Below are 12,201 nucleotides of genomic sequence, written 5' to 3' on the forward strand. Positions count from 1 at the left end.
GGCTCCTGGCTCCAACCTGGCCCTGCCAGTCTTCGTGGCCATTTGGAGAGTGAACCAATGATAGAAGAGGCCTTTCTTTCTCTCTCTAACTCTGCCTTTCAAATAAATAAAAATAAATCTTACTTTTAAAAAAATCATTGATCGGGCCCGGCGCGGTGGCGCAAGTGGTTAAAGGTCCTCGCCTTGCACGCCCGGGATCCCATATGGGCGCCGGTTCTAATCCCGGCAGCCCCGCTTCCCTTCCAGCTCCCTGCCTGTGGCCTGGGAAGGCAGTCGAGGACGGCCCAAAGCTTTGGGAACCTGCACCCGCGTGGGAGACCCGGAAGAGGCTCCTGGCTTCGGATCGGCATAGTATCGGCCCGTTGCGCTCACTTGGGGAGTGAATCATCGGACGGAAGACCTTCCTCTCTGTCTCTCCTCTCTGTATATCCGCCTTTCCAATGAAAAAATAATAAAAATAAATCTTTAAAAAAAAAAATCATTGATCTTGATTCCAGTGGGAATCCTCACCACCTTGCCCCAGCCACTACATTTCCTTTGATAGGGACCCTGCTCCCCCCCGCTGTACCTCTCCTGAACAGCTGGTGCTGCTCTGCTACAACACAGCGCAGTGCACGCACGGCCCGCTGCACACACAGAGCTCTACCTCCCAGTTCTGGCACCTGGGAGACCTAGAGGAGCACACTGGAAGATTTCATGTCTGCAGAGAGCCCTGCCCTTGGTTAACAATAAATGACACCTGCTCGAGGTGGTCTCTCACAGAGGAAGGTAGAAGAAGCTCCCCATTCTTCTACGGAGGGCACTGATGGCAGCCATGATGGCATTACCTCCTGACCCTATCGCCACTGGGGTGAGGATTTCAAACCCAGGAATTACAGGGATTACAAGCCTCCAAACCACAGCTCCTCGAAGCCTTGTCTTCTCTTGAATGGCCAATATTCACACCCCCAGAAAAACAGGTGCTGAAGAACAGGAGTGACCTGACCAAACCTGGTCAGGAAGAGCCTAACCCAGAAAGCAGGGCAATGTTGGAGGCAAAAACCATGCTGATGCCCAGAGTCATCGCCTCAATGGCCTTCTGGCTCTGCCATTTATTTGCCTGGGGACCCTGAGCCAGTAACAGGTTTTGCTTTACAGATTCATTGTAGACTTATGTTTCACAGAGAGGGGACACAAAGAGAGATCTTCCATCCACTGGTTTACTCCTCAAGTAGCCAAAATGACCAGACATGAACCAATCCAAAGCCAGGAACCAGGAGCTTCTTCCGTATCTCCCAAGTGGATACAGGATCCCAAGGACTTGAGCCATTCTGGGCTGCCTTCCTAGACCATAAGCAGGAAGCTGAATCAAAAGTGGAGCAGCCAGAACACAAATCAGTCCCCATAAGGCATGCTGGCACCCACAGGTGGGGATTAGCGTGCTATGCCACAGTACCCATCTGAAGAGAACTTCTAAGCTTCTACACTCTCACTTCCAGCTGTGGAGACAAGGGTTCTTGCCCAATGGCACCCCAGCCTCAGGGTGGCAGCATGGGCATCTTGGACGAGGACCCTCAGACAGGCCAGATTCCATTCTAGGAACTATTCCATTCCATTCTAATGCAATGACATACACAGGTTGGATCATCTATATGGGTCTATAAAACACGGGCTTGATGTCCAACAAGACAGCGCACTGGGGACAGCTGAGTGGGAACAGATTCACCTGTATGTTTGTGGGTTACTGGCTCTCAAAACACCTAGACTCTGTCGGGCAGGGGTGCTGTCATCCTGGAGAGAGTGACGGGTTCAGCTGGGGAACTTCAAGGGATGTCTGGAAAGAGGACCAACCCCCTTTTCCTTCTGATAAACTTATACTTTCATTTCCAAGTGCTTTGAATTCTTAGAGAGTGTGCAAGAGAGCTGTCATCCAAAGGTAGGCTCTCCAGATGCCTACGACAGCTGGTGGTCCCAAACTGGCAGTTACGAACTCAGTGCAGATCTCCCACACGAGCAGGAGGAATTCGATCATTTGATTCATCAGTCTTGCTTCCTGATCAGGGAGCTGGAACCAGGGGCAGGTGCTGGGAACTGTGCCATTGTAGTCTGCTCAAGGATATGGACATCTTAACTGCTAGGCGACAGGCCTGCTGCCCTTTGCTTTCTGAATAAAGGAGTGGTCTGACCCAGAAACAGGCCGACAGGACATCCAAGTTTGGAAGGAGGGGCAGAGAAGGGCCCGGCAATCCTGTGAGGCCAGAGTTTCCATGTGAGGAGTTGATAACAGGGCTCTCTTAGGTGCAGGCCTGCAGGTATATACATGCAGATAATGCAGAGGTTCTCAAAAACAGCTTCCAGCCAGAAGCAAGAAGAAAGCAGAGGAGGAAGGGAACAGTACTAGAGGTGGGGGAAGGAGGGGACAGAAAGGCCACACTGGACAGCAGTCAAGGTTCAGAGGGGACATACAGGGACAACCTTCACAGGGTCATGATGCCACATGCAAAGACCCCAAAACTTTGGCCCTTTGGTTGGACCAGAGTGATCTCTTGCACCAAAATGTCAAAAACGCAGTCCGTTGCCCTTGGCTTAGGGACTAGCGATTGACAAGATGAAGGACTGAGCAGATGAAGGAAGACCTGGTCAAGATCAGAAGCAGAGCTGAGAGGTCACCACCTTCTGCAGGTCAGAAATACAAGGAACGTGCAATCTCTGAGGGAACAGGGACCGGGGCCATCCATCCGGGGAGAACTGGGATTCAGCCATTCAGAGCCCAGATTAGCGCTGAGTACTGAGGTGGAGTGGGGCAGTATGGCTTCGGGAGTGTCCAAAGCTGGAGGGTGGGGGCTTCAGAGGAGGACAGGAGGAGCAGAAAGTGAGGAGGGGGCCATCCTGGGCAGGCATCCTGGGGGAGCATCCTGGGGAGGCAGTGTGTGCACAGGAAGATGCATAGACATTACCCACCACCCTGGATGACAGGTGTCAGGCTAAGAGCTCTTGGAGGGTGACACACACTAAAGGATTTTTGCAGTCTTTCTTGATCTCCACCACCCCCTGTCTAAACACCAAAGCCTCTTTCTCTGTCCTTTCCATCTCCATGGACAGCAAGCATGGACAGTTGCTGTCCCTTTCCCAGCCGTAATGTGAGGCCTTATGTGTGACCATGGACATCTTCTGGAGGTGTGGACAGGACCCCGGACCACCCCACTGTCTCCAGTCAGGGGTTGACACTACACATCTAACCGCAGACAAAAGCAATGCTGCCAGGGAAGCTGAGTTCAGGTCTCCAGCGAGAGGCGCGTGCAGCTGAGCAGGAGCTGCGGCGTGGCTTGGCCTGGGCTCGCCCTCTGGCTCGGAGCTGTCCCTGAACTCACAACATGCCAGAGAGTGGAACGGTGTGCAGAGGTTTCTGTTCATGGGAAACATAAGCTCTGGGTTTGGATTTTCTCAAATTGGAGGGAATTTCGTTTTTAAAAACACAATATATCATTTGGGGACAAAGTGTTCCCTGCTTTGCAGAATTATCTTTAAGGCTTGGAGACTGCACAGAAACCGCTGCTATTAATTAAATTACTCTATCTGATCATCAAGCATTTGGAAGCAGGTGATAGATGTCAGAAAGCCTGAGGGCCTGCAATCGAGCCGCCTCCCCCAGTGGGCCGTAAACTAGGAAATGACACTTGGCTCCCCAGAGTCCAGGGAGACAAGCATCTGGCCCAGCAGCAGCTTCCATCACTGACTGGGACGTCCATCATTCCAGGGTGTTAGTCCTAGATACTCCCATTCTGATCCAGCTTCCTGCCAATCTGCCACCTGGGAGGCAGCAGGTGATGGCTCAAGTTCCTGGATCCCTGCCACCTGTGTTGGAAACTTGGATGAGATTCCTGGCTTTTGGCTCCTGGCTTAGCTGACTGCTGCAAGCATTTAGAGAGCAAACCAGCAGATGGGGAAATCTCTCTCTACTTTTCCAAGAAAGTGGAAATAAGCAGAATATTTTTTAAAAAGAAACTCCTATTCTTTAATGTTGTAGGGAGATAGGAATAGAGCACATTATGATAACACAGCCGAGGGTGTCTGCAAGCTCTGCTGTGTTCACTTTACACACCCATGTTTATACGTCAGGTATTATTACTGTGTATTTCAGTCTTAATGAAAGAATTTACATGAACAGCAACTGCTGCTGGCAAATATTGCAGCATTTCAGGGGCTGCATTATGTGATGTGTTAACCCAGTGACCGGCAAGTTTCCATAAGGCCCAGCAAGAAAATATACACCCAGTGTTGCTCTAATGAGTCTCTGCACACTTGGCCAACACCCAAAAACCACATTCGCTACCATTAGTGGTAGTTAACATCATTACCATTGTTCCCATTCAATAATTACTTCTGGAATGGGATGGTATATAAATTAACATTAAACTTTGGTTTCCTCAAAAAATATTCTAAGTTACAGAATGTTTTCCCTATAATCAAATACCCCAACTGCTTGCTCGCTCTCTTTCTCTCTCCCTCTCTCTCTCTTACATATTCTGTAATTATAAGGGGATTTCAAAACACTGACTTTTAAAAAATGAAATTACAGGCCCGGCACGGTGGCGCAAGTGGTTAAGGTCCTCGCCTTGCACGCCCGGGATCCCATATGGGCGCCGGTTCTATCCTGGAGGCCCCGCTTCCCTTCCAGCTCCCTGCCTGTGGCCCGGGAAAGCAGTCGAGGACAGCCCAAAGCTTTGGGAACCTGCACCCGCGTGGGAGACCTGGAAGAGGCTCCTGGCTTCGGATCGGCATAGTATCGGCCCGTTGCGCTCACTTAGGGAGTGAATCACCAGATGGAAGATCTTCCTCTCTGTCTCTCCTCTCTGTATATCCGCCTTTCCAATAAAAAAATAATAATAAAAATAAATCTTTAAAAAAAATTTTTTTGAATGAAATTACAAGATAACACACGGGGTGGGAGTTGGGCTCAGTTGCTGTGATGTCCTCATCTCATTCCAGGGAGCCTTTCATACCCAGCTCAGCTGCCTAACTCTAAGCTCCTGCAGCAAGCAGGTGATGGCTCAGGTGACTGTGTTCCTGGCTTGAGTCAAAGGCTCCTAGCCTCAGTGCTGCCATGGTAGGCATCTGGGGAGTGAATCAGTGGACGAAAATTTTCTCCCTTTCTTCTTCCCTCTCTGCCTTTCAAATTAAAACAAACAAACCTAAACAATAATGTGAGCCCGGCGCAGTAGCCAAGTGGTCAAAGTCCTCACCTTGCATGTGCCATGATCCCATGGGGTGCTGGTTCGTGTCCCAGCTGCCCCACTTCCAAGCCATCTCCCTACTTGTGGCCTGGGAAGGCAGTAGAGGACAGCCCAAAGCCTTGGGACCCTGTGGGAGACCTAGAAGAGGCTCCTGGCTCCTGGCTTCTGATTGGCTAAGCTCTGACCATTGCGGCCACTTGAGGAATCCTCCATAGAGTAGACTTGCAGGGCCAAACTCCCAGGTCCAGCCTGAATGGATGGAGGGAAACGCCTTCTACTGCAGGTGACAGACCCTGAGGGAGACACCGCTGTGACTTCATACTGGGCATATATTCCAATTCTAGAAAAAGGGGTTGGGGTGGGTAACAACCCACAGTCTGGGCTGTGCTCCCTGCCAAGTGACCAGCTGCGTGGTCAGAGCAGTGGCCCACGGCTCCTGTGAATTTGGAGGTCAGGCCACCAAGAGTCAAATCACAACCTTGAACGGGGCCCTGGGAGAGTGGCACCTTTGCCCTTGAGACTTGAACTGAGTTGGTGATCAGAGGCTGACAGCCTGTTTCCAGTCAGGTAACACGTTCCTTGTGGAACTGAGGGGTTCACACAAGAATGGCCCCTCACCCACGTGTCTCCCACCTGCTGTCATCACAGGGTGACTCACTTCAGTATCAGTGCAGGTGCGAATATCTGTGACACTCATCTTTACAAGTTCAGGGTCTACCAGAAGGCCCCACAATGGAGAAACACACTATAAATAACACTTTGATCTAGAACTGAAGCAGACAGGGAACTTTTCTTTTTCCTTTTTTTTTTTTTTAACTTGAGGGCATATGACTTACTGATATTAAATTCAGTGTTTTCTGAAGTCCCATGAGCTTCAGACCAGGCTGCCACCACCTGCCTTGGAAAGGTGTTACCTTGGGGATTGGAGGGGAGGCAGTGACTGACAATCAGGATAAACTGGGAATTTGCAATTCTCAGAAAAAACAGCAACTCAGTGGGGCCCTTATTCAGCAAGAACAGAACGTTGAACCAGCAAGTGCCCTTCTGTGTGTGGAGGCTGCCTGCCTGTGCTGGCCACTCTCCAGGAGCTGACCCTGTCCCCCAGAGTGGCCAAGTGGTCTTGCCTGTCCTGATACACTGCTCCCATAACCTCCAGACAAGGTGGGTCTCTGAGTACTGCACACAGATGATGCTCTGGATGCTCACAGGATCTCCAAACTGAAGACAGCCCTTGAAGGAGCCCCAGTAGCTAGGCTGAAAGGGGCTGGACAGAGGGACATGGCTAAGGTACCCATCTCTCTGCTCTCCATCTCTCAGAGACTCGTGTATTTGTCGGAGTTCCAACTGGTGTCTGTTTATTCTTTCTTTTCTTTTCTTCTTCTTTTTAAAAATCTTTTATTAGAAAGGCAAATTTACAGACAGAAGGAGAGACAAAGATCTTGCATCTGCTGGTTCACTCTCCAAATGGCCACAATGGCTGGAGCTGAGCCAATCTGCAGTCAGAGCCAGGAGCTTCTTCTGGGTCTCCCAAGTGGGTATAGGGTCCCAAGGCTTTGGGCCATCCTCTACTGCTTTCCCAGGCCACAAGCAGGGAGCTGTATGGGAAGTAGAACAGCCAGAGTATGGGACCCCAGCATGTGCAAGCTGAGGATTTAGAACCATTTTGCCTGGCCCTTTGTTTATTCTTACAAATACCAGAATCCCCAGTTCATTGACATAGCACAGATTGGGACATCACAACCTAGAGTGTAGCTGAATTAGATCAAATTTAGAGCATTCTGAGCCAAATGCTCTCTTCCTGCCGCCTGCTGCCCCTCTTTAATTTCTGCATATGTGTATCTTAGTGGAAATACAATCCTTCCAATGTGTGATTCATTTTTCCTCTGCTAGTCAAAATATTTACAAAGCACTTGATTCATAAGAACCAGCTTTTACTATTGATGGGAGTTTGAAGTTCATTTTCTAGTTCTGATTCATGTTCAACATAGAACCAACTGTGGGAACAGTACCCTGGTTCACAGTCCAGGGCCCCTGTTTGGGGAGGGCTATTCTTTTTATCCCAGTTGGGGCTGGAACATACTCCCCTGTTACAGTCACACTTGTTGCTGCCTATGGAAATGCATCTGAATTCAGATTACCAGGGGGTGTCTTCCATCAACATGCTTGATAGGAGGCCGAGTGCTACTTCACATGAAACTGCCATTGTTGACAATAACGGTGGGAGATGCACTGATTGATTTTGAAAGTCAGAGTTACAAAGAGAGAAAGACCTTCCACCTCCTGGTTCACACCCCAGCAGGCTGAGACAGCCAGGGTTGGGCCACATGGAAGTCAGGAGCTTCTTCCAGGTCTCCTGTGTGAATGAATACACTTGGGCCAAGCAGTTGAACCACCTTCTTCTGTATTCCCAGGGTGTATCAGCATGGAGTTGGATCAGAAGTAGAGAAATTGAGACAAAAATGGGAGCCTATATGGGGTGTGGGTATGGTTTCAGGTGGCTTTACTGCCCACGCCACAACTCCCACCTCTTGAAACAACTTTTAAACTCTTTAAGGGCCTCACTCGTGAGCATCCTAAATGGTGACTGAACTTTGCCTTCTGAGATGGCTCAGCTTTCTGCAAACACACTGAAGTGGTTTGAAATTAAGTGGAGTACAAAAAGGGAACCAGAGACAAGCTGTAGCCTTGCTTCCATTAGGGGATTCTGGTAGCCATGGAGGAAAGGCCTGGAGTCCCAGAAATCAGCAAGGAACTCTAATCTGGTCTGGGCTGAGCAATGGGGCCGTGGTTAGATTAGGTCAACACCTCATAGGGGGCTTCTCAGAAGAGAACAGCATCTACCTTCATAAGCATATTCAGGTAGGCTTATCTTTTTAGTGTTTACTTATTTACTTATTGCTGTAAAGGCAGATTTACAGAAAGAAGGAGAGACAGATCTCCCATCTGCTCTTTCACTCCCCAAATGGCCACAACAGCCAGAGCTGAGCCAGTCCAGAGCCAGGAGCCAGGAGCTTTCTCTTTGGGTCTCCCACACAGATGCAGGGTCCCAAGGCTTTGGGCCATCCTCCACTGCTTTCCCAGGCCACAAGCAGGGAACTGGATGGGAAGTGGAGCAGCTGGGACATAAATCAGTTCCCATATAGGCTGCTTGGAAGTAGAGGATTATGCAGTTGAGCCATGTCACCAGACCCCAGGTATGTTTATTAATAACTGGTTCAATTTCCTGGCTTCATTTTATACAGCAAGCAGTAAAGAAAATTTAGCTTTAGTTGTGTGTGTTGTTGTTGTTTTTTTTTTTTTCAATTTGTAACACTGGAGTGGGCATTTATCATAACAGTTACAGTCACCCTTCAGGATACCCACATGCCGTAGCAGAGTACCTGGCCTTGCAACCTAGTTCTGCTTTCCAGTCCAGCTTTCTTCTGATGTGCACCCTGGGAAGCAGCAGGTGAGGGCTCAAGGTCTGAGGTTCCTGCTGCCCACATGCAAGAGCTGGTATGGAGGCCCAGCTCCTGGCTTCAACCTGGCTCAATCTTGGCGGTTGTAGGAACTTGGGGAAGTAAGCCAGCAGATGGGAAATCTTCCTGTGACTCTGCTTTTCACATAAACAACAAAAAAGCATCCTTCTGTTGACAAGCTGTAGCTTTCCAACCAACTACTAACAAGATGGGACTGGGAGAGCAAGAAAAAGAGAGTGAAAAGAAGCCACTAGGGCCAATTCTGGGCAGCAGCCACAGACAGACATCCCTCCAAATGAGCAGCTTGTCACATGGAGATGAATGAGACAATTGCAAAGAACCTTACATCATTTGCTCATATACTTTGGAGAACAAGCTGAAGTTGGTGAAAAATACATGCACAGAAAGAAAAACAAACCAACCCCAAATCTAAACTATGGTAGATGGAGAATCCTTTTTGCTTGTTTTTCAGTTTTGTTTTGGAGACAAATGACTTCCTCACAATAAATGGGATCATCTCAGAAGTACCACGGGTACCTGTGATGTCAGATGGCATTTCTTCAGGCTGATGTGGACCCCTTGGTGCTGTCAAGGACGACAGCATCTGGCATCTCGTCTTCTGAGTCTTAGGGTGCTTTTCTTCTGTTTCCTTTCATGCACTGTGCGTGGGCAGATAGGCTGCAGGGGAAATTGCTACGTGAAGGATTGCCCTCCAGCCCACGCTGGAACCTGGGCCAGTGCCTGTCTGGGTTTTCCCTTTCTGCTGCAGAAGTTGTACTTCATGTCAGCAGGAGCTGCCTGCCACCCCATCCTCCTGATTCCCACACGAAGGTGTGGATATGACAGGGGAGCCCAGGACCCTGTAGATGGTTCTTGGGGACAGCCTTGGGGGGAGGACAGACATCCCTGCACATGCAGCCTGCCGTGCTGCAGCCTGAGCCTGTCCAGAGTGAGGGTAACAGCCAGGACTTTTGCCAATGGACTAGCCCTCATGTCTGGGATAGAAATGAACTACTCATATACAAAGGAATTAATAACTAGAAATCTACAGTAACCCATCCTCTGATCTGTCTCACTTCTAAAGGTGTATCCATTCCCATTGCAGGCCTGGTCAACTCACATTGGAGCATTTTTCTTTTCATATTTTCCTTATTTACTTGACAGACAAACAGAAAGAGAGATAAATGTTCCCATTTATGCCTTAGCATCCAGATGCATACAGTGTTCTGGGCCTGATCCAGGGCCAATGCTCAGAGTCAAGAAAGCATCCCAGTCAGATGGCTCCTGCTGTCATCTCTGATAGAAACAGTTATCTCTGATAGAAAAGGTCACGAGTTATGCAGATAGGCTGCTGGGGACAAATGGGAAAAAGTAGAAACTATTGTCTCATCCACTTTTCCACATTGTTTGACCCTTTCCTCCCTAATCAGTGGTCCACGTGAGCATCTGTCCTTCTCAACTGAGTAAACACCATCAAAAATAAAATTAAACAAAATTTTTTAAAAAGAAGGTCATGAATTTAATTCATCCTATAATGTCAGCCTGCAGGAAGAGGGATCGCATACACGAAGGAAGGAACAGACTCTCACATAGGGCACAGGAAGTAGGTGTCCTGATCCGACAGAGTAGCCCCACCAGGTCATTGGAGGCTGAGACCTTCCCATTGCTCTGCTCTGCCATCGTCACCATGTGGGGACCCTGCTCAAGGCCACATTCCAGAAAGGGAAGAGGAAATGATGGGCAAAAAGAGAACCACACAACAAGCTCAATCAGCCTTTCTTCTTTTTTAAAGATTTATTCTTCTCCTTTTTTATTGGAAAGGCAGATTCACAGAGAGAAAGATCTTCCATCCACCGGGCCACTCTCCAACTAGTCACAACAACCAGAGCTGAGCTGATCTGAAGCCTGGAGCCAGGAGCTTCTTCTGGGTCTCCTAGGCAGGTGCAGGGTCCCAAGGCTTTGGGCTGTCCCCGACTGCTTTTCCAGATCACAAGCAGGGAGCTGGATGCAAGTGCAGCAGCCAGAATACACACTGGTATCCATTTGGAATCCTAGCAGATGCAAGGCAAGGATTTCTAGCCACTATGCTGTTGCGCTGGGGCCTTAATCAGCCTTTCTTATGCAACACCCCCATGATCCCCACCTAGAGCTTCCAAAGCCAGGAACCTCTTCCAGGTCTCCTATATGAGACAGAGTTCCAAGGCTTTGAAACATCCTCTACTGCTTCCATAGGTCACAAGCAGGGAACTGGATGGGAAGTGGAACGACCAGGACATAACACACTGATGCTCATATGGGATCCCGGAATATGTAAAATGAGGATTTAGCCATTAGGCTACCATGCCAGGCCTAAATAAACATTCTTGTTAAAACTTGAAAAAAAAATATTATTTTTATTGGAGAGGTAGAACTCACAGACAGAAGGAGAGACAGAGAGAAATATCTTGCATCCATTGGTTTACTTCCCAAAGGGCCACAACTGCCAGAACTGAGTTGATCCAATTCCCATATCCAGGAGCCTTTTCCAGGTCTTCCATGTAGGTACATAATCCCAAGGCTTCCACTGCTTTCCCAGGTCATAAGCAGGGAGCTAAATGGGAAGTGGAGCAGCCAGGATATGAACCTGCTCCTATAAGGATTACAGGTGCTTGCAGGTGGAGAATTAGCCAGTTAAGCCATTGCACAAGAAACAAGAAACACTCCCAAAAGAAAACTCCCACAAGAAACACTCTTTAACCAAGATTAAGGACATCAGATCCCTCCAATGCTTGCTTTAAAAAAAAAAATGGATGTGAGAATGCTCCCTTTTGTAGCACTGGCTCCTGTTTTTCAGTTTTCAGACTTATCCCTTTCTTTCTCATGGCTGCCCTGCATCTTCTCAGTCTTCTTATCTTACAAGCAGCAGAGGACAAGCAGTAGAGACTTGGTGTCCTCACATACCCTGGTTCATCTCTACAGCCACCCCAGCCCCATTTTATGTTCTCGGGTTCACTTTCCTCCCACCCTGGAAAACAAAGGTGCCCCCTGTACCCCCCGCCCCCCCTACACACACACCAGCAGCCACAGCATTTGTCAGGGCCAGCAAGCTTTGTCTGGCCTTTACATGCGATTCCCTCCAAGGGAACTAACCAAGCATCCCAATGGAGGTGTGGCTGTCTTTCCCTGGAGCAGAGGCCCCTGGCAGTCACCCCTGTCCTTTCCACAGTCTTAGTTTCACAGATCTGCCTTGGAGTGGGAACCACAGGGGGCAAAAATCACTGGCCGCGTGGAGGCGGGCTCTGCAACAGGGACAGGGCAGGGCACAGGGCTGAGCCAGGCCTGACCATGCTGGGGAACGGGTAGGCAGGAGTCCTGGGGAGACCTTGAGCATAGAGAGCTGATGTGACTCTGCCAGATACAGTCTTGACCTTGGGGGAAAATGCTGCATTATCTTAATAAGTTGAAGTATTAGTAAATACTGTGACCTAACCAAAATAGGGGGGAAAAGAAATGGGAAGAGAAATCGCTTTGGAGTATTAATATACATGCTA

The sequence above is a fragment of the Ochotona curzoniae genome, unplaced genomic scaffold (assembly GCF_017591425.1).
Source record: "Ochotona curzoniae isolate NIBS_2020 unplaced genomic scaffold, NIBS_Ocur_1.0 contig_883, whole genome shotgun sequence".
NCBI classification, from domain to species: domain Eukaryota; kingdom Metazoa; phylum Chordata; class Mammalia; order Lagomorpha; family Ochotonidae; genus Ochotona; species Ochotona curzoniae.